Here is a 19,229-nt window from a genome sequence, read left to right as displayed (position 1 = left end):
AATACAATATTTATTATTTAATTTTTTTGTTTTTATGATTTCCTTAACAAATAAATCGTATACAACAATCAAAATCATATGAGCAAAAAAAAAAAAAAAGCACTAAGAGAATCACCTTGTAGGACAGGAGGACTACTCTTTCCTCTAAGAGAGAAAAAAGAGAAAGTTTTTTTTTAAGATTAAACAAAAGGAAGAAAGACATTTATTTATGTTTGATTTTTCACAACTGACTTGCCATTCACAAGAAATAAGGAAGTGCCTAATTTTAAGGGATATGGATAAGGGGTTATCTTTGAATTAAAATAAGAGAAATGTTATGTTCACAATATTCACAACAAATTCTAAATGGCAAGTTGTTATTTGCTATTACGAATAGGCAAAAAAGTAATTTAAATTGTGGATTCAAATTATAACCAATAACAACGTACTACCTATAATTTGTTGTAAAAGTGTTATGAAAATATTGTGAACGTAACAATTTTATTAAAATAAATAGTTAGCTAAAATAAATAAGGTATTCAAAATAGTATATTATTTGTTTTCAGAGGAGGAAGAATATCTTGTTTCAGAAATAACAACTCAACGTCTAGTTAGTGTTTCTAGGCCCAATTAAAAATTGACACTTGTTAAAATAAATCACATTAGCATATTGAATACACTCAAATTAAAAAAACAAAATTGACCTTGAAAATTTTCAAAGCCTGGCCATTAGAGCATCCACAGTTGGAAATGCTATTCTATCCTATTTTATCATCCCAAAAAGCTACTTTATCAATTATACCATACCATTTTACAATACAACAAACATCCCAAAACTCTATTATTTTACAATTTTATTAAAATATTATTTTTTAATCTTTCTTTATTATTTCTTTCCAACGGTCATTTTTTTTCAAATTCAACAACTATTCCAACAGTTACATTTTCGATAGAGCCTTTGCATCCTGCCAACGGTGATATTTTCAACATATATAAATCCACATCCTGCCAATAGTAATATTTTCAACATATATAGATCCACATATGTATATTTTCAACAACCTGCCATTTTTTTTTTTTTAGAAAGAACTTATCAAATATCAATGTACTCAAACTTGCCAACTTTAAAAATCCACATAAATATATATTTTGTCAAACCTACCAAATATCAATGTAAAATCCACATACATATTTATAGACGCATCCTACTAAATATCAATGTATTCAACCTGCCGAATATCCCCCTTTTTTTTTTCAAGTGCGCGTTTTCTCTTCTTTTTTTTTTCCCAGCCGCAGTTGTTGACCAAGTCTTCTGTGAACAATGCATCTGTGCACTGTTTACGGGCCCACAAACTTCACTTTTTATCAATTTTTTCATTAAAAATGGGTCTCATGGCACTATTCACACATTTAAAAATTATTTTGCTACAGTGTTTTCTGTTTTCTGTTTTCAGTTTTAACAAAATAAGTTCTATTCAAACGGACCTATAAAACCGACCATTTTTTTTTTGAGAAAGAACTTGCCAAATATCAATTTATTCAAACTTGCTAACTTTAAAAATCTACTTACATACATATATATATATATATATATATATATATTTATGTAACCTGCCAAATATCAATGTACTCAACCTACCAACTTAAAAAATCCACATGCATATATATACATGCAAACTGCCAAATATCAATGTACTCAACCTGCGAATTTTTAAAATCCACGTACTACATATATATATATACATACATACATATACATGCAATCTGTCAAATATTAATGTACTCAACCTACTAACTTTACAAATCCACATACATATATATATATATATATATATAGATGCAATCCACATACATAACTATCAATGTTGTCTTTAGAAGACTCGTACATATATTAAATTACAATAAAACCCCACATCCATAAATACTCAATGAGGTCCGATTGGAGTTGAGAATGAATTTCATGGTCTCAAATACATTGAAGGGTTTCAATGAACTTTGTAAATTCATTTGTGTGCTCCCGTGACAGTTGTATAATAGGATTGTCATCAATTTGCTCATAATCCAATTCCACTGCTTCATTTACATCTCGCTTATCCTCAACAATCATGTTATAAAGAATTACACACGCTTTCATGATGTCTTGGAGCGTTTCACTATAGAAAAATATTGTAGGTCCACGCACAATTGCGAATTTTGCTTGAAGCACTCCAAATGCATGCTCTACATACTTCCTATTCACCTCTTGAGTTTTTGAAAATAATTTTCTTTTTTGTCCTTATGGAGATGAAATTGTTTTAACAAATGTTGGCGACTTTGGATATATGCCATCGGCAGGGTAGTATCACATTGTATACTCATGGTCATTGATTGAGTAATTAACTACAGAAACACGTCCTTGTTCAAACTCATAAAATATAGGAGACCGTTCTAATACATTAATGTTATTATTTGACCCAAGTAACCCAAAAAATGCATGTCATATCCAAAGATCAAATGATGCCACTGCTTACAAAACAATGGTTGGCTCACGAATGTAACCAGAGTACTGACCTTTCCATGTAGCAGGACAATTTTTCCATTTCTAATGCATGCAATCAATGCTCCCTAGCATCCCTGGAAATCCACATCTTTCCTCATTGGCTAAAATTCTAGCAATGTCTTCATTGTTTGGGGACCTTAAGTATTCCTTGGAGAAAATATCAACCTCTGCTTTAACAAATTTTTTCAAACTTTCTATTGCAGTGGATTCTTTAATCCACACATACTCATCCATAAAATCAGCTGTAACTCCATTCACACGCATCCTAAGTGCACCTATTATGTTTTGAAGAGAAGATAAATTGAGTCTTTGGGAATTATCTCTTTTTTAGATAAAGTAAGGCTCATAAGTTTCTACCTTAGATTGAATACGAAGAAAAAGAGACCGACTCATCCGAAATCTCCTCCAAAATAAATTAGGAGGATATACTGGTATGTCGGCAAAGTAGTCAAGATAAAGTCTTTTCTGGTCTACCAAATAATCACGTTTGATAGTCCGACGACGTTTACATTGTGATGTTGAACCCTTAGGAACTTGTCTCATTATCTCATCTTCATCTGAGTAGTCAAAAAGCATTTTGCAAAAAAAAGAGCGACCTATAGAGACAACCTTAAAGATAACAGTGTTAGGAAATTATCACTATTATTGAACAAGAAAATAATTAATAAGGGTTTAAAGAACATAAAACTGACAATATAGCAACTTATAAATTATACAGTCTATGTTCCTATATACAATACAGACTTCATAAAAGATTAATGTTAAGACCTAGGAATAGAATACTTACCTATTTTATTATATAAACTTTACATGCTGATGTATGATTCATCACAAAAAGAGCATCCAAATACTTAATATAACACCGTGATTCATCACATAAGTTTTTAATATAACCAAAAATGATGTGATTACATAAGTGGCATAACCTACTGCCAATTGATCAAATTGTAACAATACATTATCTACATGTTTCAAACCTACGCTTAAAGTAAGCCACTACCAAAATAAGGTCGAAACAAAATATCATCTACATATGCCGAACCCCAACCCTAAAATAATTTACTTCCAAAATAAGGTTACAACAAGACATCATCTCCTTAGGTCAAACCCAACTATTTACTCTAATTTTTGTTTTGCAAGAATTTGATCCTTGAGATTTTCAAAATAAAGTCTTTCTTTTTCATTCATGCCACTTGTATCCATGGTCATTATTCTTCCCTCCTCCCTAATAGTTTCAAGATGAAGTCTTTCCTTTTCACTACCAGCTTTTTGCGCATCCACTCGAACCCTATCCGCTTTGATGCGAAGAGCCTTTTTGTCTTGTTCATGAGATTCCTGAATATATTGCAATTTTTTCGCCAAATAATCCTCAAAACCCTTATCACCATATGTTCTCTTTCGCTTAGCCTTTTCGGCTTTTCTACCAATCGATCTCTCTAGCACCATTGTGTCATCATCATTACTACCAACTTGATCAATTGAACTTGGAGTTTGAGGGAGCCCTTTGGATCTTTCCTTAGGCACACTCCACTTTGGTTGGTTCTTCAACACAACCCAACAATGTTCAAATGCAAAAACTGTTTTTTTGCCGAGTGATGAAGCTTTATATAGAGCCTTTGCATCTTCCAACTAATTTTTTTTTAATAAATAAATTATTTAGTGTCTTCAAACTATTGGGAAATTAATATTGTGACACCATTGCAATATAATTTATACCTTCATTTGGTCAATCACACCACTTTGATTTCGGGCTTCAACTTTAGCCATGAACCTAGCAAACTTACTTGTCTCCCTATTAATTGTTCCCCATCGATTTGATGGGAGGAAGTAGAACGTGTGGTTCCGTAAGTATCGTTTTTGCAAAAGTATTGCCAAATTTTCTCCCAAAATTTTTCAGCCCTTTAGTCAGTATCATGTATGGCATCCATGCTAATGTTAAGCCATGCAAAGACAAGGAGGTTGTCCTCATCTACACTAAAGTTGCCACCACATTTTGTTGGATTAGAGGTGACAATTTCAACTTCCAATAAAGACTCTTGGATGGGCATTGAAGTATTTTGAGACCTACTTAAAAATGGTGCCACAAAATTGAAATCTCCTTGTAAGAAATTAGCATATCGTGATATGTCTTCTTGTGTATCCATCCCTTTTAAATAGGGAACTTAAAACAATTAGTGTATGAAGTCAATCAGTATATGAAACCAATAAAACAATAGCAAATTAGGTATGAAGAGAAGGGACCTTTTTAATCATTACTTGTGATTGTTAAAGTTCAATAAGGAGGAAGAGCATATCCCCTTCCCTTGAGTTATACTCTACCTTTTTGCTCAATTAGTATATGTACACCCAACTAATGTAATCAAACTAAATTTTGACTATAGTTATGGGTAGTAACATACAATATAAATATATAAATATATATATATATATATATATATATGTATGTATGTATATATATATAGTTCTCATACATTCAAGCTCCATAAGCTCATAATTCAAAATATTCATTTTTCTCATGATTCAAAATACTAACTAATCAATGTTAAGGGATAAGAGTATAAGACTATAAGAGCAAACTCACAAAGTCCAAGAGTTCAAGTATTTGTGATAAGTGATTACTACAATACGAAATACAAATTTAACCAAATCTATTGTTTCTCAAAAAAAAAAAAAAATCTATAGATTGTGATAAGATAAGAAGAGTTATTTGTATTTTAAACTCATTGTATCTTAAATACTTAATTTGTATCTGACCATCTGTATATTCATATATAAATTCAGAGCCTTTACATATTGTAAATATGCTGAAAACTCAAATCAATTCTTATTTGTATCTTTACAATCAGTATAAGCTAATCATAATATTTTGATGGCAGCTTCTCACGTATAGCAACATCCTACAATATATGTTGACAACTCCTAATTAAAACAATATATGTTGATAGCTACTAATCAATATATTTCGACTATATATACTACATTAATTTTTTGTTATAGAAATACTAGCCCTTTCCACAGCTAAATATTAATAGAATACAGTAGCAAATATAACTCAAAATATACTCTGCATAATATATTTGCAAACATAGCCCATACATAGCCAACATGTACAAATAGAAATCAAATAAACACCATAGAGTTGAACACAACAAAAACCATTGATAGAACCTTTGCATACAACATATTAATTTGTTGAAGAAAAAGTCACTAAACAAGAACATCGATTATCTAATAAAATTGGGATTTTGGTATGAAGGAATAAAATAATTACTGTTACAGATCTATTAACCTTTGCTAGGAGGAGTTGTTGAATGATTTGTAAGGAAAAAAAAAAGCTTATCAAAGCACAGTTTTACAGAGGGGTACAAAAACAAAGAGAAAAGAGAGAAGGGAGAGAAATAGATAAAGAGCGAAACTTATTGGTAATTGAAGTTGAACATGAGCAAACTTTCGGAAGATGCTAATCCCGTAATAGAGAGCAAAAACCCCTCGTGATGAAGCTAAATCCCACCTCTGCAAACATCAACAACAATTCTTTGATCAAAACCCAAACACAAACACAAGCTGAATCCCCTTTTTTCTTGCAGAGAGAGAAAAGAAACACAAACACAGAAACTCAAATACATTGATCAAAACCCACCTAGTATATTGCTTTGATTTTGATTTTGATTTTGATTTGATTTGAGTTTTCATGATGTGTTACGGTTAGCACGAAGCTTGCTCTCAGGATAGCCTAACCTCCTCCACTAATTCGATGAGAGACCAATTAATCACCAAGAGGGCACAAAACTCCCAACACCAACAGAGCTTCGTTTTGAGATTTTGCAAACAAAATCTTAACCCAAACCCAAAAACCCTTGAGAATCTAGGTTTAAAGAGAGAGTGATAGAGTGAAGAGTTAAATGGGTAAAGATATCTAGAGTGTTGGGTTTATGAGATGAGTAAATTGGCAAAGGGATTTGGAGATGGGTGAGGGTGAATCAGTAGAGACATTTGGAGAGAAAGAGAAAGGCTTGGTGAGAGGCTTCAGCGATAGAGAGAGAGAGAGAGGATGAGAGACCGTGTGAATGAGAGAGAAAAGAGAGGAGAGAGAGAATAAATTTGATTAAAAAAAGATACAATAGTGCTACAGTGCCATCATACATTTATGATGGCACTGTAGCACAATGCCAAATTTTTTATGAAAGCTCAAAAATGTGTTGAAAACACAATAGCTTGTTTAGACCCCCAATTAAAATTACGGCTTGGTTGATTTTACACTAACTTAATACTAAGTGCGAAATAGTGTAAACACAAGCATACAAACACGAGAGCTACTCTACTTCATAATTAAAGCAACACAGCAGTAAAATGAAATAAACAAGAGTAGGGAAGAGAGATGCAAACACAGATAACACCAAGACGTGTTATCGAAGAGGAAATCGAAGAATTCGGCGAAAAATCTCTCCACTGCCCTCCAAACGGAAATCGATCCACTAGACAATCAGTTGGGATACATGGGTAAGCAAAAGACCCTTCAAGCCTAATCTATCCTCTGTACCTAAGCCCTCCAAGCTCCTACTCCAACAAGGCTTCTCGGAACCGTGTCTTGTCTAGCTCTCCGGATCCCGCAACAAGCTCCATGTTGCATCCGCCAACCATGGCATCTTCCAATGCTTCCCAACAACACCAAAAACACTCACTACACTCTGAAAAGGTATGAATTGTGTTTGGGTACAAATCTCCTCTCAAGGTATGATAATGGGAGAGAGAAGGAAAAGAAACTACAATTAATTCTCACTAAGGATGAGTAACTCTCTCTCAAAAAGATGGGTGTGTGTATTGTAGAAAACCTATCTAGGGTTTTTCTCTCTGAATGACCTCTCTTACATTTGTGGGTAATGAGGGTATATATAGTATGGGTGAAGGGTAAGGAATTCACACATAAAAATCCTCCAGGCAGAAAATGACAGCCTGGCACGACTCTTCAGCTTCTAATCATGTGCTCCTCACATGCTCTTTTTCACAGCTTAGCTTCTCGTGAGTTTCTCGCGAAATCCATTGATTCTTCATTTAAGCTTGAGTCTTCACCAACTTAATACTAAATCCAATATAATAAAATCCCACAAAATACAAGGAACAAAATTAGAGCAATTACAACACTTTTTGTCATGGAATAAAGCCAACATAAAACATAGTTGTAAATCACAACTTTACATTTTACAATTTTGCAATTTTACAAGACCGGATGTTGCTCACCTTTAATGCCTTAATGCTAAAATATGCTTACATATGGCATTTGCAAGCCCAGCTATGAATGCTCTTAACACACCTCTTCGCCTAAAATTGCAAAATCAAAATTTTCTCTCTCCATCTCTGTTCTCTCTCTCTCTGTTAACTCCAAACCTTCATAGCCACTGCCTAGCATCGTCGTCGGAGCTATGCTGTTGACCTCACCGCTTCCAACACCTAACATCGCATGAAAGTGGTCTTCTCTTTCTTTTTATGTTTATTTTCTTTAATTTTGATATCTTATTTGTATGCTTTTTTGTTTCCCCTAAAATTGCAAGGGTCTATCTTTTTATGATGATGGATTTGGCAACATAATCTCACCTTAGAAGGGTCTTATTTTTATAACCAAATCTCACTTGAAAGATAAATGCTTTGTTATGGGTGAGAACACTGACTCATATGATAATGGATTGGCTTTGTGATTCTGTTATGGGTAAGATTTGGGTGTTTCTGTTTAGGGAAGAGATGGGTCTTATGGAGTTGGGGTTTGGTATTGTGAGTTTGGGGTTTATTGGCTATTGGGCTGCTTAGATTAATATTGATGATTCCTTGCAGGTAATGTATGATACAACTGAAGTCAAACTTCATGTTTGTTGCTAAGCTGAAGAGGAATTTGGTACATTTTGTTAGATACCTTTTGATTATATCAACATTAGTCATGTTTATCATTGGTGCTAGTTTCTATTATGGTAACCTTGCTAATCTATGTTGCTTATATCCTTTACTAAATCAAATTGTGTGAGTTTGGAGTTTGGCTTTCTGGATGGGATGGGGAATCATGGAATGATTTGGGTCAATTTTTGTATTATGGAATTTTGAAGATGATTTTGTTGTTGGTGGTATAGGTTTGGATGAAATTTTAGTTTGAATTTGATTTCCCTAAAAACAAAATGAAAAACGAATCTTAGGAGTAAAGTAGAAGGATAGATCAAAACAATTTTATCAGATTTTTGTCTCTACTTTTTTTCTTTCTACAAATTTGGCTAGATTTTTATCTTTCATATGTGATATTCTTATTGTTTTGATATTTTCATATTTGGAAGTATTTTCTTCCGGTTCTATTGTTTGGTTTGCTGAAACTTTAGCTTATTACTATAATTGATTAATGATTAAAGAAGAATTTGACAATGCTCAATGTGCAGCTCTCAACTTATTTTTTTTTTAAATAAGTAGCTCCCAACTTAGGTTTGATGGTAATGGTATATTATATTGAGTGAATTTGAAAGATAGATTTATAGTAGTTCCTAAATTTATGGTTCCCACAATTTTTCTTTTCTCTTCTTTTAAGATGTATATGAAATCTTGAACTTTAATTTGGTTACTTTGTTTGAAAATAAAAATTAGTATTTTTTCAAAGCAAAAATCTGTCAACTAGTAACTAGATTCTATAGTTTATTAACTCTATTGTGGTTGTATGTGTTTTCCATTAAATTTTAATTTAATTTGCTTTAGTATTGGTGTAAAGTGACCATCTAACCAACCTTAAATGGTTTTGCAAACTGTCTAAGATTACTTCTTTATAATGGCTGTCATAGAAAATAAATTTCAGGAGCATAAAACAGTACTAGAGCAGCCACACATAAGCAATAGCCTGAGGGCTATACTTGAAGACGTGTTGGACTTAGCAAATGAGATTGACCAAGTTTCATTTGGGTTAGGAAAGATGTAAATCAAGCAGCTCATGAGCTTGCTAAGTGGGGCTTAGTTAATAATTGGAATGATTTTGTAAATTGTGGCCTTACCTGATCGTCTAATGTATGTGATCATGAAGGATGCTCCGGGTTGTACCATTTCAGAACTAAACATGTCTTTTATTTACAAATGTTGAGCAACCATCTCGCTTTCATTAGACCCTTAGTTAACATCAGTTGAACAATCATCTAGCTTTACCGAACACATCTTATGTTGAGTGAGATGTGCAAAATTTGAATTTCCCTCACTTTGGATTCTTATTCACTTCCAATTTCTAAAAAAAATAATTAAAAACCAACCAACAAGTGGTGGATTTGCTAATCTGGCCATTTTCGAACCTATCTGTCTTTCCCACCCCATCCAATTCAATGGAGCAGTGCACTAGGGAAAAAAGAGAAGCAAAGGGGTTAATATAACAATCTATATATATTTATCAAAATATACAACACTTCTCCACATCCTTATCAGAAAGTCCATGTTAGGATGATGATGATGTTCATATTCATAGAATGGTAGTGCTTTTTTTTTTTTTTTTTTTTTTTTTTTTTTTTTTTTTTTTTTTAAAGAGTGATGTTTTTGTTTTTTAATTGATTAAAGAGTGATGTTAGAGATATTACTCCATCCGTTCCAATTTGTTTGTCTTGTTTGAAAAGTCAAACATTTTAAGGGAACATCATTTATTGTCTTGTCTGCCTTATAAAAATGTATAAGTTTACAAAACTACCCTTAAATAAATTTATCAGCTTTTTTAAAAAAAAAAAGAGTTATTCTTAATGAGGCATCTAAAAAGGTGCCCCAATTAGATTAATTTTTTTAAATATTTGTTAATTTTCTTTTCAAATAGTTTTGAAAATAAAGTAGGGGTATAATAGGAATATTAGTAAACTAATAACTTTTATTTTTAGAAATAAGACAATATTAAGGGACATCCCAAAATGGAATAGAGGACAAACAAACTAATATGTCAAAAATCACAAAAAGTAATTATAGTACTTGTATAAAAAAATTATAGTACTAATTTATTATCTTGTTGAAGTAGAACCAATCACATTTATTGTTACTAATATTTATAAGTTTTAGTATTTTCCTTATTTTTTTAATAGATCTTTTGAGTTTCAAAGCTTTTTGGAGGATTTTTTTTTTAAAATTTCATTTAAAATTCTTATAGCCATAAAAAAGAAAAAAAGAAAAAAAAAAGGAATAACAACTCTTATTGAGAATAAAAGAGTAGAAAACCAACAAAATTCAGGCCACCTCCCCATCCTCATCACCTTCATCCAAAAGCACCCCATGACCCAACTGGGTTGATTGGGGATGAGAACGGGGGCCCATAAAATTAACATTGCTCGTTAGGCTTCATTGTCTCTTAATTCCTATACACCTAAAATTAAACGGATCTGAAAGCCCCTAAGAGCCCATTTGGTTCCACTTTTTGAGCCCAAAAAGGGCGTTTTCAAAAAAGCCCAACCAATTTTTGCGTTTGGTAAGCTCAAAACATAACTTTTTTATAAAAGTTGGGTTTTGAACTTTTATAAAAAACTGAGGACAAAACGCGGAAGGAATATAGACTCTCAGGGGTCCATAAATCAAAACGCGCTATGCGCGTTTTGTATATTACCGTTGCAAACCGTTGAAAGACCGAAATACCCAGCACTTTCTCTCACGCCCCTCATCTCTCATCTCTGCTCTCCCTTCGCAGTTTGACGCCTCCATCTCTTCTCTCTGCCTTGCTCTGCCCTCTCTGTAAGTCTCTCTACTTTCTGTCTTTTTTCTTTGTCTTCCTTTTCTTCTTCCGCTTCGTCTTCCTCTTCTTCTTCTTTCTTTCTTTCTTTCTTTCTTTCTGGTTCTTCCTTTCCGTAAGTCTTTCTGTAGTTTTGGATTGTGGTTTGTTTTATGGGTAATGATTTTTCTGTGTGTTCTTTGGGTTGATTTCTCATGGGTATGGGTTGTTTTGATTTGGACCGAACCTGGGTTGATTCTCATGGGTCTGATTTGGGTTGTTTTGGTTTTGATTTCTCTGTTCTTTGGTTGATTTCTCATGGATCTGGGTTTTGATTTCTCTGTTCTTTGGTTGATTTCTCACTTTTGGTGTGTGGGTTTTGATTTCTTAGGTACCAAAAACACTGATCTGCTACCAAAAACCAGGTACCAACACTGATCTGAATTTTTTTTTTTTTTTTACCGAGTGTGGGAAAAAAAATTTCGGATCTTGCTATGAATGGGTATTGTTCCTTTACTTGTTTTGCTATTTGTTTTTGCTGATTGGAATATATAATGAAGTGTTTAGTTAGTAAAAATATATAATGAAGTGCTTAACACTGATCTGAATTTTTTTTTTACCGAGTGTGCTATTTTAATATATAATGACGTGTTTAATGAGTATAGTTTGTGAATCTGAAATAGCCGAGATTAATCTTAGCTAGCTTCTAGCATGTGTAATTTGACTTTTTGTTATACACTAATGAGCTTAATAAGTACCATCTTCAATCTTCAGTGTATGTCTACTAGGCTTGCATACTACAATAAAGGGGATTAGAGTCTCTTTATGATCTAAGAGTAGATTTTACTATGTTATTGACATGGTAATTGGATTAGATACAAATAACTAAGGAACTTTGTAATGATTGGAACTTTGTCAAGTGTTTTACTGTATTTATTAAACAGATTGGAACTTCGATTATGATATTGACTAATGGAAATATTTTGTTGCAAAGTTTGCCATTTGGATCTTTATGCAGTATCCCTAAAATTGTATTAGACCACCATATGGGGAATCCATTAACCTGTTGAAATTTACTTTGTTCTTGGGTTTGCATGAATTGGTTGATTTGGTAAAACTGGGAAGTGCAAAATGGATTTTCTGAGATCTTCCTCTACCCCTTAGTATGGTTGAGAAGAAAAATGAATGGAAACAAATTTGAAAGTCTGCTCTTTTCTTTTCCTTTTAAAAAAAAAAATTATTATTATTAATGGTGCTTTTATTTCAAAGGATGCAGTTAAATAAATTTGACTGTGCTTGGTAGGATTTCTTTTTTCTCTTAGGCTTTATGCTGGGAGAAAAAATACAAAAACTTTCAATGAATTTATTTTATTAACATCTGTACTGTGACAATAGAGCTAGGGTAAGGTTAAATGGTGTGCAAATGAATTGAATAAAAAGAGAGGGCTGTCCCTAAATGAAATTAACAAATTCAGTATGACAGAATTCTTTTCACATAATATACTTTTTTAGTAAGAGAAATCAATTCGTTGATGCACTTCAGCTCTTATTTATGTCTATGTTATAAAGATATGATTAATCATCATTTGATTGTTCTAAGATGCAAGTTACTAATGCTAAACATGATGCCAAATAATATGTTCCAAAAGATTGCTTGAAAATGAATTTAGGACACAGATTAATGGCTAGCATATGTGCGTCTGTGTGTCTTCACCTCATGACAGTACTCTTTAGATATAAAAAGGAACTCAGTGCAATACACTAACACACCCATTGAGTTATAATTGGATGCAGTGTTTGCCAGATTGATGGAAAAAGTGCTTATCATAATCTGCTACAGAGAACTATCGGTCATAACTTTTTGATGATATTGTTATAGTTAATACCTTCTTATTGTGGTATAATGAGATGGTTTGGAATAAAGAGTGTATTAATATGCTTACTTTAAGATGTTTCATTACCTTATTGGGAATCCAGGTGCAATTCACATTGGCATAGAGCTCCAAGATAGATAATAGCCCGATTTTGTAGCTGAGGATATTCTGTTGTCTTCATATTATGAAAACTTAAGCATAGACAGGGAAAAAAGAAAAGAAAAAAAGAAGCGGAATGCTTGTGAAACTTTGAAAAGAAGCCCGATTTTATATGTTTTTACATTTTTATGTAGTACAATTTAAACTTAGATTATTGGTGTATATTTTATCATCTTTTTACATTTTTATTTTGTGCTTCATGTTGATGGAAATTATTTAGATTTAATTAATATTAATATTATTATTGTTTAGTAAGTATATGAAATAGATGATTTAATACGTATGAAATAAACTCACATACACCAAAAAAAAAAAAAAAAGTTTGAAATAAGTTCCCTTATATATACATTGTCCTTTTTGGTCATTTACCCCTCAAAAAGCCACTTTTATAAGTGCTAGCCAAACACTCAGCTTTTTCATTATGCACTTTTTAACAGCTTTTACCAAACACTCAGCTTTTTGAAACTCCACTTTTTCATTATGCACTTTTACAAAACTCCACTTTTTCATTATGCACTGTTTCAAAAAGCTGAACCAAACTCACTCTAAGCCCGGTAGATTAATCGATGCAATGGCAGTTCTACCGTACAATATAAAATTGACAATAACTTTAGCTTTGGGGTAGAGACATAGCTGCCCATAAGACAAGCTTAGCAAGCCCATTCTCATTTTTTTTGTCGAGGGCCTGAGGCAATGGATATTGAAAGGTACCTATCATGTCAGCCTGCTCCTGATGAGATTGGGCTAATGACACTTGATGAGTGATGCTGAAATCTTTGAAGTGTCAATTAGGCCCTATGAGTTAAGATTGGATTGACCAGCCTCGTTTAGAAAAAGCGAAAAGGCAGATGAAATTCAAAGACAGGCAACTAGATCTGAATGATACTTTATGGTAATGGGTAATTATGATTATAAATTTATAATAAACAAATGATACTTTTCGTATTTGTATTTGTTTAATCGTTTCCATAATTGGGGATGTGTTGTAACTTGTGAGCCAAGCTCACAAGTTTGTGTCCATCTCATACAGGACGAAGATAACACAGAACTATATCAATAAAAAAGAGCTGCTAGTGGATCGATCTGTACCACAAGTTCCTGACAGCCTATGGAGATTACACTTGGTTGGAGAACATGAAACAAATGATTGAGATCAGTAGCCACTAGCCAAAATAGCTTTGAAAAGAAAAGCTATGAAGAGGGCGCCACTTTAAACGATTTCATGAGCTTGCCTTATCTTAAGGATGATTTATTTAGCACACACGTGCCAAATAATATGATACAAAATACTAAAAGGTTGAAGGATAATAATAATAGGACAAAACATATACACAATATCTTAATTACTGTTCTTTTGGTTCACTTTTTAAGATTCTGCCATGTGATTACTTAATTTAAAAAATACACTTCCATTCATGAAAAAAAAAAAAAAAAAAAAAAAAAACCACATGACTGAATATTAAGAGAGGAACCTAAGAAATAGCACTTAAGTACTATATCCAATACCTTAGGTGCTGTTTCTTAGGTTCTCTTTTTAAGATTTTGCCATGTGGTTACTTAATTTAAAAAATACACTTCCATTCATGAGGAAAAAAAAAAAAAAAAAAGCCATATGATTGAATCTTAAGAGAGGAACCTAAGAAACAACACTTAAATACTATACCCAAGGAAAAATTTGCTTAGTCCAAGCCCGAGGAGATAAATGCGCTCCAAGGATTTCACCCACCCAAGGATGGAAATAGAATCAAGACAATTGGTGTCTTGTGGTGTTCCAGGGTAAGGAGAAAGGGTAGCGATGGAGGCAAGGACGATAGAAGGAAGTTTCCTGGAAGGAACACTTCCCTCCTCCGCACTTAATGCCCTGCACCAACCTTCTTAGTTGCATTAATGAGGAAATGATTCCTGAACAGTAACTTCATAGCTAGCAGCCCCTTCCACCACCTTCAATAGAGTTTTGATGGGATAAGTATCCTTAGGAATGCTTGGAGGCATACAGGTGGAAGGTTATGATGCAAGAAAGGGGAATATAAAAGGAAGAGAATCTCCTAGAAATAAGGAGGGACATTTTCTCTAAGAAGTAGAAAAACAAGAAAGTAAACAATGTATTATCTAGTGTAGAACTTGAACAAATTATATATAAGAAACTGATTCTTAGACTTGCCCGAGGAGAGCATTTTTTTCTCATTCTCTACTTATGTTACACCTCTCTGTTACTCTGGGCTCTTCGGCTTCAGACTTGAACTTAGCTTAGAATTGCACTTGAAGTATTTTCCCACTCTCTGAAGAAAATTCTATTATTTGGGCTTGGTTTGATGGATAAGGTACCACGGTTCTTAGTGGGCTTGGGCCTTTATTTTCAAAGTACCTACAATAATAATAATAATTATTATTATTAATAATTATTAATTATTATTATTATTATTTTGAGAATGAGTTGAAGGATAGCTTTGTTGCAAACCTTTTTATTTTTTATTTTTTTGGTTGCAAACCTTGATGAGAAAAACTAACCAAATTATTTTTAAATGCAACAATCAAAATTTATATTCTACTATATCATTAATTTCCAAATGCCAGAATTTTATGTGGTGAAGCTTTTTTCCAATTTGAAAGAGCGTGTAAGTTGATCCATTTATATATAATTAGATTAAGCAAGATGGGGGAATAGTCCTCCTCGTGTTTCATTCATTAGATTGGAAGATGTATAATTAAAGAGAATAAGCAGCAAAAAAAAAGCATATTCATAGGAAGCTTCATTGCACCAGAAACGCCTAAATAATAATTTATATAAATAAATAAAGAAAAGAGGCCCACCCAGAGATTCCAATGTTGCACAATATCTAAAAGCAATTAATTGGCAATCATATTTAAGATCCTCATGTCGATTGTTCACATTGCACAGTGGTGCAAGCAAGAGAAGAGTGTGAATCACTTGGCGTATTTCGCTGGGAAATTAATGATCTATTGGTCTATATCTTTAGCACAGTCTCATTTTTCTTTCATTTGATTGGTTGCCTTATCAATTTTCTCATATTTGATTTCTTTTTGCAATGATTGAGAAAATCGAGGGATGACTATTTGAAATGCTTTGGATCAATTTTCAAAATCCAAAACCAAAAAAACAGTGTAAATTTTTAGAGTAAATCTAAATTCAAATACCCATCTTATCACGAAAAGGAAAAAAGATAATAATCAGCCTTAACGTGTCATGTGTGATGGGAAAATTTTGCATATTTATTTAAATAAATACAAAGCTAAAAACAAAATTTATGCCTTTTTGGTTTTTGTTTTTGTTTGAAAGAACTTCTATTTCGGTTATAAAGACAACTAATTGTTAACCCGTACAATGCACGGGAAAACTATTGATAACTTCCCTATTATGAAAAAAAAAAAAAAAATCAATATCATTGTATAATTTATAAATCAAACCAATAAAATCTATCACTTGCAAAGTAATAAAATCTATCACATGCACTGAGAAATCGTGATAACCAAGAGCTTGAGATTATATTTAAAAAATATATAACTAATATAAGTACTATCCAATACAATTAATTACACAAATATAGTTAACTTCATACTCATTCAATCAAATATCTTTCATAAATTATATTAATCATTCTTGATGTCCAAGATGTATCTAAATTCTAACATTGTCAGTAAACAAAGACGCTAGACCTTAATGAAATTGAAAAGGCAACATAATGCCAATTTACACAATTACTAAAATCATCACTTTCCACTATTGCGAGAGAGAGAGGTGGCTGTTGTGGTGCATCTCTTAAGAATAATCTACCCTTTACATCTTTTTTGATGTAATCGACCCATAACAAAATAGATGTACCATGTTCAGAGCATGCACATTTGGGAGACTAAAAGTAAAAGAAAATGAACCCATCTAAAGTTTTTTGCTCTTCCTCTTGATGTTGACTTTTCCAGCACTATCCAGAATCAAATTTATATACTCCTCAGAACCCTATAAGGCATTAAAATTAACTTTTGAACAAATTTACATGTATTCACTTAAAATTGAGAAAGATGCTAAAAATTAGGTTTGTAGGGATGTTAAGCCTAGCGATATATATGTCTATGTGTATATTGGGCCGGAGGCCCAATCCGAGGACATGAAGTAGTCCGAGGAGGGGCAAACATAATCAGAGGAGTCCGTGTTAGTAAGTGAAGAGGTTAGTTTTGATCAAATAGGTCCATGAGGATGGTTTGAGGATGAATCTCTCATCGACTGAGCAAAGCTGAGGTTCGAAGTGGTGGTCTACCGTCCAGGGCAGCGTTCCAGGAGATTCTATTGATATGGATAAGCATCACAGAAGCACAGAATGGAGGGAAGTTCTAAAATATCTAAAGAGAAAGCTACTACCACTGCATTGAATGCTCTACACCTAACCAACTGGTCGCATTAATGTGGAGGTGATACCTGAACAGTAATTTTCAGCCTTATAGCTACTACCAAAGATTTCAAGAAGGTGCTGATGAGACAAGGATCAAATACCAGCAGTCTGCCCTACACGTGGAGGGTAAAGAGCAAAGAAGGAAGAGAGTATAAAACAAAAATAAGACCCTGAAGAGAGGGGATCAAGAAATTAAGAGAAAAACACTATAGCAATCAAGAATTGAACTTGTAATCTAACTTAAGAGTAATATATAAGAATTGATTTCCTCAAACTGTGCCGAGAACGATTTTATTTAGATTAAACTAGTCTACTTACATTTTCTTGTCATCTTGATTCACTTTACTTGTTGTCTAGCTCACTAAAGCTCGGTTTTCCAACCCACTCTCTACAAATTCGTTGTATTGGACTCTTTGGGCCTAAGTTCATACATCCCTTGGGCTAGGGCCCCAAATTTGGTCCTTACAAGGGTTTTTTTTTTTTTTTGAAGACGTCCTTACAAGGTTGATATCAACCTTTTAACCAAAATTCAACATTTTAATGATGCACATCAATCAACAATTTTGCCATTGTTAGTTGCAACATATATCTTTTTATTTGTGACAAGTATGGTGCAATTTTGGCCATCAAATTTTACTCAAAAGCCATGATTAAAAATACTCATCATAAATATGATTAAAAAACTCAAGCAGTAAATTAAAACCCTTTACATAGTGTTTTTTTTTTTTTTTTTTTTTTTTTTTTTTTTTTAAGACTATCCTTAACATTTTATCTTCAAAACATTATAACAGGGAATGCTACAAAAAATTGGAATGATTTACCTATATATAGCTTAACCATACTTACTACTCCATATAATTCAAATCAAGACGTTTGATTTTCCCCCCTTATCACACAAACAGATTATCAACTAAAATTTTAAGAATAACATTACATGCAAAACCCAGAAAAGCCCAACATTGAAAAGGACGAAATCAATAATTAAAAGTCTCTAAAAAACATTACCACTATCATGCAATATCCAATACAACAAAATACCTAATCTACAAAAATTTGTAAAACTAAATCAAATAGCTGTTACTTATCTAACTCTCTCACGGGAACCTCTATTTTTAATAAGATCATCAAGTGACATATCCAATTCAGTAGCCATAAAATCAGTAGCTAAAGTAATAGTCTTCAAGAAAAAATTGTTTTGTTTTCTTAGGATAATCTCTTATGGGGTTTCTACGATTTTGATTAGCTTTATTGTTTTAGACTTGAATTTTCCTTCAATTCTTTATTTCTTATTGTTACCTGGCATTGGATGGATTACTCATTTATTGCTTAAAAGCAGCAAGAATAAGCAAAAATTCCATAATACCAAATGGAATAAAACTTTGGAGCTAGTAGTATTATTCCACTGTCGTTAATCAATTGCTTAATTAAGATACCTTGTAGTTGGATAATTCTTTTAATATTCTTAGTCCATTCAAGATTCAACCTATGTTTCACGCCAACAATATGTCTCAAGGAAAAGATCACATTAACCCAATCCATTTCTTCCATATCTCAAATCTCAATGGCCCAAGCGTGGGCTCTAGTAACACGCG

The 19,229-nt window shown here is 32.6% G+C and overlaps 1 long non-coding RNA gene across 1 annotated transcript; it reads left to right on the top strand.

The window, feature by feature from the left end:
* The first annotated feature begins 11,111 nt into the window (after window positions 1-11,111).
* Window positions 11,112-13,422, top strand: LOC126714185 (uncharacterized). Its single transcript, XR_007651564.1, has 3 exons — window positions 11,112-11,224; window positions 11,593-11,626; window positions 13,179-13,422. It is a non-coding gene; the product is annotated as an uncharacterized LOC126714185 (long non-coding RNA).
* Window positions 13,423-19,229: the final 5,807 nt, after the last annotated feature.

This window comes from Quercus robur, chromosome 1 (genome assembly GCF_932294415.1).
Source record: "Quercus robur chromosome 1, dhQueRobu3.1, whole genome shotgun sequence".
NCBI lineage: Eukaryota > Viridiplantae > Streptophyta > Magnoliopsida > Fagales > Fagaceae > Quercus > Quercus robur.
Note: the sequence above shows the minus strand (reverse complement) of the source record. Positions and strands in the feature narration are given on the sequence as shown.